This window comes from Centropristis striata, chromosome 20 (assembly GCF_030273125.1).
Source record: "Centropristis striata isolate RG_2023a ecotype Rhode Island chromosome 20, C.striata_1.0, whole genome shotgun sequence".
NCBI classification, from domain to species: Eukaryota; Metazoa; Chordata; class Actinopteri; order Perciformes; family Serranidae; genus Centropristis; species Centropristis striata.
In genome coordinates, this window is record NC_081536.1 from 24150138 (window position 1) to 24164942 (window position 14805).

At 40.2% G+C, this 14805-nt stretch overlaps 2 long non-coding RNA genes across 2 annotated transcripts; both read right to left on the minus strand.

Moving 5' to 3' along the window:
- Positions 1 to 4752: 4752 nt before the first annotated feature.
- LOC131993688 (uncharacterized) lies at positions 4753 to 8493 on the minus strand. Its single transcript, XR_009396342.1, has 3 exons — positions 8395 to 8493; positions 6924 to 6950; positions 4753 to 6077 (listed from the first exon to the last, which is right to left on the minus strand). It is a non-coding gene; the product is annotated as an uncharacterized LOC131993688 (long non-coding RNA).
- Positions 8494 to 11431: 2938 nt separating this feature from the next.
- On the minus strand, positions 11432 to 14306 carry LOC131993112 (uncharacterized). Its single transcript, XR_009396279.1, has 4 exons — positions 14084 to 14306; positions 12510 to 13919; positions 11965 to 12401; positions 11432 to 11831 (listed from the first exon to the last, which is right to left on the minus strand). It is a non-coding gene; the product is annotated as an uncharacterized LOC131993112 (long non-coding RNA).
- Between the last annotated feature and the right edge of the window lie 499 nt (positions 14307 to 14805).

Consider the following 14805-nt stretch of genomic DNA (forward strand, 5'->3'; position numbering starts at 1 on the left):
GATGAGCCTTTCCACAGCTTGGAACTCTGCGTTGTGTTGTTTATGATGCTGTAGGGCGGAGGAGGGACCAGTCGGACATGAGTGGTCGTTATATTTGTGGCTCAACTATAGCACATGACACAGAAATGCAGTGCCACCTTCCTGCAAGTGCTGATTGCACTTAGATTTTTATGATTTTCGTGCTTTATTTCTTACAGTATTAAACGGTAGATAAGATGTCAACGCACATCATAACATAGGCCTGCATCAGACAGAATTCTCACATTAACAGCAAGTGGTTTCAGTACCACGGACAGCTCATGCGTAACAGAAAATGCGCAGGTCATAGCCTACGGCAACCAGTTAGTGTGGGAACCAGTAAGGACACAACACCGGCCTTTAGACTTTCTGTTGTCTCACGCCAGTGTTAACTTGTACTGTTTAAGATTGAGCTGCCAGCCGTTCACAGCCGTGTTCACATTGTTTTATAAATGTGGTTCATATCAGACTGCGTGTGAACTTACAGTCCTGTATTGTGACCACTGTGAAATGCGACATGACTGTTCAGCCTGAGGTCGCATTGGAAAACATCAGATCTATATCCGATTTAGGATCACAAAGAGACCCAGTTCTGATTTGAAAAAAAATTAGATTCCATGTGATCTGTGCTGCATACTGTACAAAACAAAACAAAAACAGATACATATACGCAAAAAAAAAAAAACCAGATTTGGGCCACTTTTGCTTGCAGTAGCCCATGTTGTGTGGCAATCTGCCATAAAAATTGTCTGCTTTATTTGAGTCTATATTTTAATGTTCAAAATCCACACCCCAGTCAACTCTCCCTTGTTAAGCCAATAGGAACCTGGCATTCATTGACTTTCTTCTTTAAATACTTGGCAAAAAAAGATAGCTGTGTAATTTACCATACCCTGGACCGGTAGTTCTCAACCTTTTTGAGTCGCGACCCCAAATTTAACATGCATGTTACATCTCTCTGTCTGTGAATTTATATATTTTTTTATATTTTATTGTTAGTTTTAATCTTATTCCTTTGCTATAAGTTTAAAGGTCCATTCTGACCTCCTGAGTGTGTAACAGTCAGCTTCAAGCCGGAGACTCCTTGGAAAGTAATAACTTGCTACTTTGGGATTTGTCACAAAATGACCCAAAAAATAATCAAATTGACCTCAAAATGACACAAAATGAAAAAAAAAAAAGATGTAAAAAAAGACATAAAATGACCACAAAATTACATTAAATTAAGCAAAAAGGGACACAAATTGACTAAAAAATGACACAAAATGCCCACAAAAAGACACAAAATGACCAAAAAAGACGTAAAATGACCCAAAAAAAAGACACAAAATTACCAAAAAGGACACAAAATTACCAACAACAAAAAAAAAGACAAAATTACTAAAAAAACACAAAATTACCAAAAAGACTAAAACACATGAACACTTTAACACAGTGGAGACAGAGCTGACTTCCAAAATGATTTGGCGACCCCCAGAAATCATCTCGCGACCCCAATTGGGGTCGGGACCCCAAGTTTGAGAATAGCTGCCCTGGACAACAGGCTCCCTGTGGTGGTAGCCAGAAGAACATATTGAATTCTTCAGACCCCGGGAATGAGAGGTTCGCTCAAACACAATGGCTCTAATTGATATTTATTTATGTGAGGGTGACTCTCTAACTGCTCAGTTGTAACCTCCTGTCCCTTGGAAGAATTGCAACATTCAGTTCACAAACTAGAAATAATGGTGTGGGACATGAAAATTGAAAAGGAACATATACCATAGTTAAATCAACCTCTGATGGAAATCATACATGACATTAATGACAGTCAAGAACATGGATACCGCAATACACAGGAGTCTTTGGTCCAAAATACAGAGTACCTTAGAGATCAGCTCAGAGACACTATGAAATGGCTACAACAGCATCACTAAAACTCTTAAAGATATACATTGGATTCTGTCCCCCATGGTTGAGATAATCCGCCGGCTGCAGGAAGAAATTACTTCTTGTAGCCTTAAGCTACACAGTGTCTTTGAGGAGGTTACTGCAGTAAGACAACCACTCTACATGATTTTACTTCAATCCAATCCACTTTATTTGTATAGCACATTTAAACAACAAAAACAAGTGCTGTACATAGAATCAACAATAAAACAAACATTTCCATATAACAATCAGCAATAAATCATAAGTGTATTACTCTAAAATGATGCTATAAATAAAACAATAAAATCAAACAGATAGTAAAATAAATAAAAGACGTAGTTTGAAGTAGTAAAAGAAATAAAAGACACAGAGGACCACAAAACTCACGCAAAGTTAAAAAGCCAGGGAATTTCCCAAATTTTCACACACAACACCCCTCCTCCGCTCCCTCCACTGGCTACCAGTGGCTGCGCGGATACGCTTCAAGACTCTAGCTCTGGCGTACTCTGCTGCTAACGGTTCAGGTCCTACTTACATCCAGGACCTTGTCAAACTCTACAACCCTGCCCGTCCTCTACGCTCTGCATCAGCCAAACAGCTGGCGACTCCCACCCTGCGTGGGTCAACTCGCCTCAAAAACACTTCCAGACTTTTCTCTGTCTTGGCTCCCAAATGGTGGAACGAGCTCCCCACCGACATCAGGACCTCAGACAGCCTGTACATCTTCCGCCGCAGGCTGAAGACCTATCTCTTCCACAATACCTCGGTTAAGTCATGGTCACCTAACAGATATATAAAAAAATAAAAAAAACTCTTATTCTTTTCTCTTCTTTTCTTCTTTAACATATAGCACTCCTTAGCAATGACAGTTAGCTCTTAAAGTTATGTACTTACTCGATTCCTATGGTCTATGTCTAGTACCATCAGGTTGAATGCACTTATTGTAAGTCGCTTTGGACAAAAGCGTCTGCTAAATGACATGTAATGTAATGTAATGTAATGAATAAAAATGGGTCTTAAGACGAGACTTAAAGCACTATACCGTGGGGGCTGTTGGGACATTGGGCCACTGAGACTATGTAAACCTGCGACTGCCGCTGAGACCATGCGAACCGGCAACTGCCACTGAGACCATGCGAACCTGCGACTGCTACTGAGACCATGCGAACCGGCGATTGCCACCGAGACCATGCGAACCGGCGACTGCCCCCGAGACCATGCGAACCAGCGACTCTGTCGCTGAGAGACCATGTGAACCGGTGACTCTGTCGCTGAGACCATGTGAACCAGTAACTCTGCCGCTGAGACCATGTGAACCAATGACTCTGTCACTGACACCATGTGAACCAGTAACTCTGCCGCTGGGACCATGCGAACCGGCGACTCTGTCGCTGAGAGACCATGTGAACCGGTGACTCTGTCGCTGAGACCATGTGAACCGATGACTCTGTCGCTGAGACCATGTGAACCAGTAACTCTGCTGCTGGGACCATGTGAACCGGTGACTGCCACTGAGACAATGCGAACCTGCGACTGCCACTGAGACCATGCGAACCTGCGACTGCCGCTGAGACCATGCGAACCGCCGACTGCCACTGAGACCATGCGAACCGGCGACTGCCACTGAGACCATGCGAACCGGCGACTGCCACTGAGACCATGCGAACCGGCGACTGCTACTGACTGGGGATTTCCACCGGGCGCGTTACAGCAGCAGCACGGCTCCACCGCAATTTTGCTGCGCAAGATCCCGTGATAAACTCTAAACTCTATTTATACAGTCTATGGATAAACTGTATGTATAAAGTAAACAACAACAACAACAACCAACAGCTTACTTTGCTTCTCTGACATGAAAGATCTGTTGATCTGACCATCTATCCTTATAAAAACGATATGTTATGTCATAAATGATTGTATGATGTTCCACTTCAACAATCAGTCTCTTGTCGTCCGTGTCGCCGATCCTCTGAGACCCTTTGATTGATTGATTGCTGATCTGGTGCCCCGGTCATAACATAATGTTGATGTGAAGTAGTTTTAGGCTGCATGAACTGCGTATTGTGTTTTATTTTGAAAGGGGCGGAAGTGTTTTACGCTGATTCTGAGTCGGACTTCCTGTCTGGTGCGATCTGCTCTATTGCGATTCACGCGATTTGGCAGCGTCTCGTGGAGAAATAGAAGTCCTACCTAATGCTCGCGTAGAGACGCTGACGTGACGCTGCTGTAACGTTACGCAGCGTGCCCAGTGGAAATGCTCTCATTGATTAGAGTGTTACCTATTTGCAACGGCGTACGCGACGCTGACGTGACGCTGCAGTAACGCGCCCGGTGGAAATCAGGCTTGAGACCATGCGAGACGAGGAAGACCACTCTTTAGTTTTAGACTTATCTTTTCTCTTTGTTTTTACATAATTTCATATGAAAAATACTATATTGTATCAATTTCGTTAAATGAGATTTGAATTTAAAGTAAAAAAAATAAATATTTCACCTGAAATTAATATATTATTAATGTGGGCTTAATAAGGATGTTTAACTCATCATTTCAGGACTGTCAATAATTTTTTATTTTATCCAATGAGACTTGAAGTTTATTATTGTGTTTGTGGTAATCTACATTTGAATGTCATTATAGTTATGTTTTAGAAAATAAAACTAATGTTAATTGCAAAATGAATGTCATTGAAAATAGTGTTAATGTCATTGAAAGGCCTTGAAAATATTGCTTTTTTTGTTTGTTTGATGTGCTTCTCTCTGGGCCAGGATTTGCAAAACTATCATAAAATTTTGAACCAACCAAATAGATTGATAGTTGTGTATACAGATAGCTTTCCCCTGAGACACCGGTGTTGGTCTCTTGCATGCAATGTTTAGACTTACCTTCTCTGCCCCCTCCCCAGAAACAACAAATCTCACAAAAGTTTTGTTAATCTAAAAAGTTACCATCAAGATGTAACCTCTCCTTGGATGGAAGTTTGTGCAATGGTTGGTTTAAAAAAAAAAAGATGATGTTTAGTAAGATTGATTTGCATTAAGTCATGTATTTAAATATACATTTCATGTTTGTGTTTGTTGAAATGGAATACATACAATGTTTTGTGTATCACTTTGTGCAGAATTAAAAAACAAACCCATACCTTGTAGACTGGAGAAGGAGTTGTGGGTGCGTTATCCATCATCCACAGCCGGCTGGTTGACGGAGGTCTTTGAGGTACCCCATGGTCGGAAGTTGTTGGGCTAAGTGGGGCAGGATCTGCAAGGTCGAGACTTGTCCAATGCACTTTCTGAGCGGCATCTTGGAAGCAGTGGTCTTCCTCGTCTCACTTGGTTCTGCAATATACAATAGCCTGTACAACAATAACTCACAAAATAACACAATTGTAACAATAATATGCAACTGTAAGTGATCTGAACTAAATTAATTTGCTAACTTAACTGTCCCTAGACCAGCATAAAAAGCTAAACTATACAAACTAAATACTCTACTATAAACCTAACCTACTCCTAACCTAACCTAACCCAAATATAAATGTGCAAAACATGTGAAAAGTTAGCTCAGTCTGTCTTGAAGATGCTGGACACAGGAAACCTGGAAAAGTCAGAAAATGCAGTGACTTCTATACTATATATTGAGGACCACATGCTGAAAAATCTGCATAATGTGAAAAACAACAAACAACAACATGGTGATGGCTTCTCAGGTTTTAGCCTACTAAATAAATAAATACAACATGTTAATGAGACAGCAATACTTAATTAGATGAGTTTGACCAAGCGTCAATTAATGAATGAACATTATTGTTACCAATTTTTTTTTACTAGTTACTAGTTTTTGTACTAATAATCTATTTGCCCCCCATTCTCTGATTTAAAAGTAAATAAATACATGAATAATACTAATAATATTGATTATCCCAAATACACCTTCAGATATCCTTCCTTCAGATATATTTGTATATCACTATACATGACATCACAGAACAGTGGTTGAAAGTTCTTTATGAATAATAATTTCAGTGTTTCTCAACATTACAAAAGCATTTTTTGCTTCAATTGCTTACCTGAAAAGGTGAAGACAAACAACTGAATGCTGAAGGTCAACGAAGAACTGGATACTCAAGTCTCTTAGGTGAAGTAGTGTTTATCTAGAACAGAATGACAACCGTGAGCATTGCAGCAATGCAACAATAATGTGTTATTAATGTTTTAAATAACTGAATTAATGTATCACTTAATTAATGAATCACAGTATGAAGCTGAATATAATCATTTGAATTAAATACACACATAGCACCTCTAGAAACATAGCAACATTTTCAGCATATGTGCCCCTCTGCATCCTTTATAGAAAATATAAATTTTAACTTTCTTCATAAATTTTTACGTGTTTTATACATTTTTATAGCACCCATGGTCCTCAGGGGTCAAAAAGGACCTCATGACATTAGACTGGTTTTAGGAAATGTAGAAAAAAATATTACCAACTTTTTTTTCACCTTTTAAGGTAACTCATAACCAAAATAAATTATATTTTATTTTCATATTTTTATCATTATTATTGGTCAGTTTTATTCAAATATACAAATATCAAAACATAAGTTTCACTAAAAGTTGACATGACCTACTCTGTGCATTCCCATCATATCAAGAATATTTTTTTTCCACTATTACTATTGAAAAAAGTATTCAGGTTTTTTTTTTACTTTTTTCTCTCTTGAAATGAGGCCTAATTTTGAATATTTGACTAAAATTGACCAATAATAAAGAAACAAATGTGAAAATAATATCTCAATCAATCAATTTTTGGGGCATGAGTTGCCTTAAATGATAAAATAATTTAAAAACAAAAAAAAGTTGGTAAAGTTTTTTTTTCTTCCTAAAAACAGTCTTGGTGTCATGGGATCCTTTTTGACCCCTGAGGACCAAGGGTATATAGTCGACAGGAGGACCACAAGGGTTAAAAAAATAATCAGTCTTTGACAAACACTCACCAGTAAATAAATGGTCAAGCTGTAAATCTGTGAGGTGAAAACAGGATTAAAGCTTGCAAAGATGAATATGAATGGATAGGTTCATAATTCTATTGACACCACAGCTCGGTAACACCATGGTAATAGTTAGGTAATAATCTGATGATAGTGGCGAATACTTTCAAAAGCTTTCAGTGTAGTAGTGCCCAAATGCACCCTATAGTAAATTTAAGCCATTAATGGCTATGACTCTGGTATTACAAATACACCTTATTACATAATAACCTCTATTATCAAAATAGTACTGCAGTATTAATATCGGAAGAAAACAGGATTAAAGCCTACAACGAAAATGCTTCACAGCACCACTTGAGGACAGACACACACACACACACCACACACACGAATTAATCCAAAACTGTTTAAGCCTACATTTTCAACTTCCAATAAATCTCTCTCTCTCACACACACACACACACACACACACACAAAGAGAGTACATTAACATTAGTCACAGGAGCACATACTTCAGATACCAGTTGACATGACAAATTGGAAAAAAAGAAATGGTAATAGTTTGGGTAATAGTCTGCTAACAGTAGTTAGTAACATTGACACAATGTAAATCTTAAATGGTGAAGTAAACTACCAGTTCATCATTACAGTAAATTTTTACAGCCCTGACTCCATGGTTAAATGTATATCCCCATGATTATATTTTCTTTTTAACCTCTCATTACCAAGTGACATGAGTTTCAGTTTAATATTATCCAAATACACTGAATGTTCAAATTTAGCCATTGATGAGTATGACATTGGTATTACTATTACACCTTATTACATAAGAATACCAAAACATCCTCTCAAAAAACAGAACTATTATCAAGAAGCTACCATCAAAATCCACATACAATTAGCTACATATCACAGTTAAAAAAAATTAGTCAGGCCAACATTGTACACAAACCCTACATTAAAAATGGCATTTAGACAACATTAATCAAGGAAAATAGCATAAGCTAGCAATTTTTTTAGCATTATTATATTATTATTAGCATAATGACACCTTCCCAGATAGACACAAGACAAAACACAGCAATCATAAACTGCCTACTATCAACTGACAATGCATTATAGGCTGTCTGTCAGTAGCATCAAACACCAGACACATCTACTGTTATAACAACTGTTAGCATCATGGTAACTGTAACATGGAGTAACTGTGAAGATATTCTGCCTAGACGGACCATTTATAAATTGCTTCGACATGATGCTAAAGCTAGCTCGCTAGAGAGCGCTAGCTCAAACCTAAGACCAGTAGCCGCGAATAAATTAGAAAAATGAAATGACAAACTTGCAACTACATTTCACAAAGGACATATTTTCGACAGTAGTTTAAAAGTTCAAATATGAAAATGCTAACATTATAAGGCAACATTGTAACGGTACTATGCTAGCGAAATATACAGTTAATAAAAACATGCCTTCTTACCTCAGACCCTCAGACTAAGAGCTAGAGAGGCCGAGTCCCGCCAGCGGACAGGATTTACTATGGCATCACTTGTTTGATCTTCGCGCACTTATTCAGCAACCGAGTGAAGCAGATTCTCCTCCGTGCTCGCTCGCGGTGGAGCTCTGCTCGCGCGGAGCTTGGACTTTTGACACATTGGGGGCGGGGCCAAGGCTGACCCCACGTAGACGCAGCATCGAACACGAGACGCGGGGCCGCCATCTTGGAGTGGTGATCCGCTCCACTCAGTGTAATTAGTTTGACAGGAGCATAGGCTATTAAATGCGCAACTGTCAGCGCATTTAATTAATCTTACCTCTTACCTGTTTTGGCATGCTTTATTATTTATTTATTTATTAATTATCATTAATAATATCAAAACTGGGAACATAATCCCCGAGAAGGGGGAAAAACGGTAAGCTATGTTGAAATTGAAGAAACAATATGATTAGGTTATATATATAGGCTACGTATATCCTACATAAACAATGTATGAATACATTACATGTCTATATCTTAGGGACCCATAGATTGTATCTCTTGACTGCTGCTGCAGCAGCAAAATAGTTTATTCTGTCTTGACACTTTGTATTGATATTTTGTATTAACAACATTCTTTCCTTAAATTATTATGTTTACAGTGATTGTTTTATATGTATTTTTTTCATGTATGTCGCTTTGGATAAAAGCGTCTGCCAAATAGGCTACTTAAACATAATCATAAACACCTGAACGTTTTCATATCAGCTAAAACCACCAATCTGTTTCACTGGATTCAGAATAAAACCAAATTCTGTCTTACCCAACAATGTTAGTATTTGAATATTGTTACCTGAACGACTTATTCAGGTTACAATTATACTGTTAAGAAAGTATTGTCTTATACTTTGCCTAAAATGAGAATGCATCATAATCAGTGGCGGCTGGTGAATTTTGTTTTAGGTGGGGCTGAAAGTTTGTAAATCAAACCCCTGTAGGGGGGTCCGGGGTCATCCTCCCACACATACAAATGAAGCATTCTGGTGCATTCTGACAAAATAATAAAGACGAAATAGAACATTTCCTTACAAAGACGAATGGGGCCGGGGAACTAAGTTTAAAGCCTGATTTCCACCGGGCGCGTTACTGCAGCGTCACGTCAGCGTTGCGTACGCTGTTGCAAATAGGTAACACTCTAATCAATGAGAGCATTTCCACCGGGCGCGCTGCGTAACGTTACAGCAGCGTCACGTCAGCGTCTCTACGCGAGCATTAGGTAGGACTTCTATTTCTCCGCGAGACGCTGCCAAATCGCGTGAATCTCAACAGAGCAGATCGCACCAGACAGGAAGTCCGACTCAGAATCAGCGTAAAACACTTCTGCCCCTTTCAAAATAAAACACAATACGCAGTTCATGCAGCCTAAAACTACTTCACATCAACATGTTATGACCGGGGCACCAGATCAGCAATCAATAAATCAAACGCTGCTGTAACGCGCCCGGTGTGAATTGACGCCGGGCAGAAGACGCAGCAAAACCGCGGTGGAGACGTGCTGCTGCTGTAACGCGCCCAGTGGAAATCCCCAGTAACTGCTATGTTGAATTCAGCAAGATTAAAAGTGCAAAGACATCAATAAAAGATGGGAATTATACACAAGTTAAAATTCAATTAAATTCAATTTATAGAGCGCCAAAACATTACACGACTCATGGTGCTTTACAGAGTTTTGAGAAATACAGAGAGAGCCCATGAGAAACAGGGGTGAGGAAAAACTCCCTATAATTGGAGCTACATATCGGAAGAAACCTCGAGCAGATCCATGACTCAAGGGCCTGACCCATCTGCCTAGGGTCAGTTACAGGGCAGTAAGGTTTGTATACATGAAAAATGAATAGGTTAGTTAGGTGTAGAGAATAGAACATGGTGTTTAGAGCCACCTGGGGTGTATGTAACAAAGATGTAGGATGGTTACATAACCAGGATGATAATGCATGAATCCCATTTAGTGTCAGAAAGTTCAAATAGTCCAGTGTAGTGTTAATATTTGTTAGATTTAAATGTCTTATTACAAAACCAAAGTAACTCTGATGAAAGAAAAAGCTATAAGAAAATAATGTTATTCTGTTTCTGTTGTCAATCTCTGTGTGACGAAGGTCACTATCTATGACTGCTTAATCACTGACTGTGTGTGTGTGCCATCCCTCTCTCTGGATTTTATAGATTAATCATGCAAGATGCTTGATCATGTGCTAATATTGTTTAGAAACTGTGATTCATCTACGTACATATATTCCATCTGCTAGGTCGGTCACAGATATCGTGTACTAGCCAGAGGAGATATCTGTCTCCTGTGCTGGAGGACATGACGTGTCCACGTATTCAATAAACTGACCAATCAAGGGATCGAGAGGCGTCACCTTCTGGAAGAGGTCAACCTACATTCTCAGAAAACATTGTTAGGCTATAAAACTGGGTTTTAGGGAAATATACTTGGTCCAACCTCCATGAACTGACCAGCCTAATGTTATGTCAGGGACGTGTGGATTGAACCCAGAGATCTCTGTAAATGCACATTTCTTGATGTATTGTAATAAATTGTAAAACTATAAACTTGGACCTCTCATGCCCATCATTACCCCATCAAAAGAACTGCACAGAGAAATAGTTGAGAGGTTCTTACTATTGGAGTCAGATCATTTCATTTTAAAGGTTTCTCGCAATACTATTTCTAACAGTAGGGATGAATTGTCATAGGTATTAGGAATTGTCATAGGGCAGTAGTGGATCGCTGGCAGCGCAGGCCAGGAATCTGTGTGGGATTAAAACCCCTGAGAGGGAGAGAAGAGGGAGTTGACCGGCGAAGAGGTAAGAGGGAGAGTTGAGAGAGAGAGACAGGGAGATACAATATGCACACTGGAGGCATGATGTCACCATAGGTTTGCAGAGAACTATATACAAAATGTACACTTGAAAGGGGTGGGGTGGTGGTGGTGTGGGGTTCTGAGGGCCGCTGAAAACCAGTGTCCATCCTCACGGGAAGGTGTGTGTGTGTGGGGGGTGTGTGTGTGAGAGCCGCTGAAAACCAGTGTCCATCCTCACGGGAAGGTGGAGGAGGGGGGGTTGGTGTCAATACCTGTGTCGGATTAAAACCCTTGAAAGAGGACTGTTTTGCATAACTTCTTTCTTGTGCTTCTTTTCTGAAGTTCAAGAGAGGCGAGTTTGGCAATGTGGTGCAGCCTCATCTTATGAAACACAGACACAACCAATGATAACAGGTCAGAATGGTGGTTCTCGATGCCAAACTGTGTCTCCTCCATGTGGTCCCCAGGCAGAAATACATCCTCTGTGCCAATCTCCCCTCGGACTGTTGACACCTTAGGAGCTTGAGCTTGCATTCTCGAAGATTGGCGGATCACCCTCTCTGCAGCTCTCAGCACCTTATAATAATAATAATAATAATAATAATAACAATAATAATAATAATACATTAGATTTATATAGTGCTTTACACAGTGCTCAAATACACTTTACAGAACAGAGAAAGTAAGAAAAAACAAGATAAAATCAAACCTTCACTGTGCCTAGTGATGGGATCACTAGGCCGCTGTTGTTTTTCAGCATCAGAAGGTGGAAATTCTTGTCAAATGAAGATGGCGCAGCTTCTCTGACCAAGCTCCAACGGCACACAGCGCAGGACAGCTTTCGTAGAATCTGCCTGACTACAAAACCTGCGATGTAGACCAGAGCATTTTCTACCAGTCCACCAAACCGAGTGGGGAGATAACTGTGGTCAGACACAAGGGCCGAAATGTTGGCGAATGGAGATGGGTGCTCTTCAGCAGTTTCAGCAGAGGACATCTCCACAGCAGACAGGGACACAGTGTTATCTTGGGCTGCCACATTGCCTGTCTCACTAGGTGAGACACCACACCGAACCATCAGACGATGGAAGATGGCCTGGAAGATGGCCTGGAACTTGCGCGCCGTGGGATTATTATTACAGCCACCTTGTATGGAAAACAGGCACACAATACTTACATTATTCACATAGACATAACAAAGATATTCATTAGTTATGTTTTAAGAATTTATTGCAATTAAAAGATCAACCTTACCTGATGCTCTGATTCAGTTAAATAGGAGCTCCAAGTGATCCTGGCTGAACCTGGAGGTGAGCACATACCGCTGAACCTGGAGCAGTTCAGGAATCATCAGCATGAACGTGTCGATATTGATGATAAATCCGATCACCGACAAGTACTTGCAAAAGACAAAAGTTGTATTACTCTGATCATGGCAAACAAGACACCCCAACAAAGCACCATGTGATTTTGTTCATTCAGAGCAGTAATTGAATTTTCCATCACATCCATTGATAATGTGTAATAATTAATTTAGTAGACAATGGAACAATAACTTGGAACAATGGAACACATGCAAAAATGTAACACATGCACAACACTAAAATACCTACCAATACCTACCATTTTGACACCTACACGTACTTGGTGTTCTGTAATACATACCATTTAGAAACATGCAGGACCTGAAAAACACTGAATACAAGATAATTCCAACAGAAACAAAACTGAAGCAGCTAGGAGCATCTTAGGAACTCGATGCATAAGGAAACAACAGAGCATCTTAGAAACTCGATGCATAACTAAACAACGGAGCATCTTAGGAACTCGATGCCTAAGGGAACAACGGAGCATCTTAGGAACTTGATGCATCAGGGAACAGTGGAGCATCTTAGGAACTCGATGCATAAGGGAACAACGGAGCATCTTAGGAACTCGATGCATAAGGGAACAACGGAGCATCTTAGGAACTCGATGCATAAGGGAATAGAGTATCGGAGAACTCATGTCATGAACTTAACAAACACTATTTTAATTGACATCTTAGACCGGTGAAGGGGGGTTCCATCTTTTGTGACCAAAGTGAGCAAGTAGTCCCTGGCTCTAGAGAAAAATGCTTTCCTCTCCGTCCAATTGAAAGCACCCAAGGGAGCTTTGTATCCTTTGGCCCAAGGACTGCGTCCATTCATTGAGTCAAACAGCCTGTCAATAATCTATAGACATATCGGCATGTAAATCATAAGGTATCAGGTAAATATTTCTAAACTGTATGCTGAAAATGCAAGTAAACACGTTTTGTACTACAGCAAATTTCACAGAGCTTTACCAATTTGATGGATGGACGGGCATGCACTAGTTTAACAAAAAGAAACAGGTACTTGGTTCTACAATCACTGATTGTATTACCTCAATGAATTCTGCCGTTGCCTCACAGTCCTTAAACTGAGAGTACCCAAGATCCCTCATTGTGCGGAGAGCCACTGACACGGAGTGACTCAGTGTCTGTGCAGCCAGGTTCACCCTCATCTTGTGGTTCTCAAAGTAGACATGCTTTTCTGTCATTTTATTGGCAGCATGCAGTCCATCCTCTTTTTGCAGATCATGGAGACGATTGATGTACCTCCAATGGATCTGTCCGGTGGTCGTCGCAATTGGACTGTATGCCTGCAGAGTAAGAATCAGTCACTGCTCAAACAAGTACAAACAGCAAAATGATGATCATCACGTCCAGCCATAACTGTGCAAATGGACAGACCACAACATTTAGATAACTTTTAGCAGCAGAGGCATACATTGCAGAAATAGATCTACAAACGATCTTCATTTACCTGCAACATATAACGTGCCAACTTGAGCATGTGGCAAGCATCCATCATTACAAAAACGTTCTCAGCAGTCACCGGATGTGGTAAGCTGGTTTGAAGTGCCTGTCATGGGTCCCCCTTCAGCTCACATCCAAGTTGGTTGCACATGCTGACATTGGAGGCATGCCCATCCATTGTTAAACAAACCACCCGAATGCCCCGTGCATGAAGCTCCTCCTAAGCCTGACTGAGAAGGACCCTCTGTGGTTCTGGAGATAGAGACCCGGTCAAGAAGTATGCAATGGGAGCCTTCCAATGTCCTTGTAAGCCAACCACCATGAACACAAGAGCCTCAGAGGCAAAATCAGTCTCGTTATTTCCATCTCCCATGTCTACAAAACCAGACATTGACTCGGTATGTGGATTGTATTGCACATGTTTTTTGATGGACACGGCATCCAACATGAGAGAAACGGATCCATATTTTGACGGGTCTCCCTGGCATCTTCTCTCCAGCATATCCAGCATCAACTTGTTCAGGCCAGGCTTGGCATCCACCGAACGCAGCCACCTGTAAAAATATTGAGAAGAGGTAACGTGTTGGCATCAGTATTTTCCAAAAATTAAATCGGACAACATTAAGCCTATCTACCTTTGTAATGTTTGTGGATGTGGGAGGGGAAAATTTTGAGTCTCTCTGAGGTATTTGTATGCCTTTGGACCATGAAGATGTTTTTGAGAGCTAA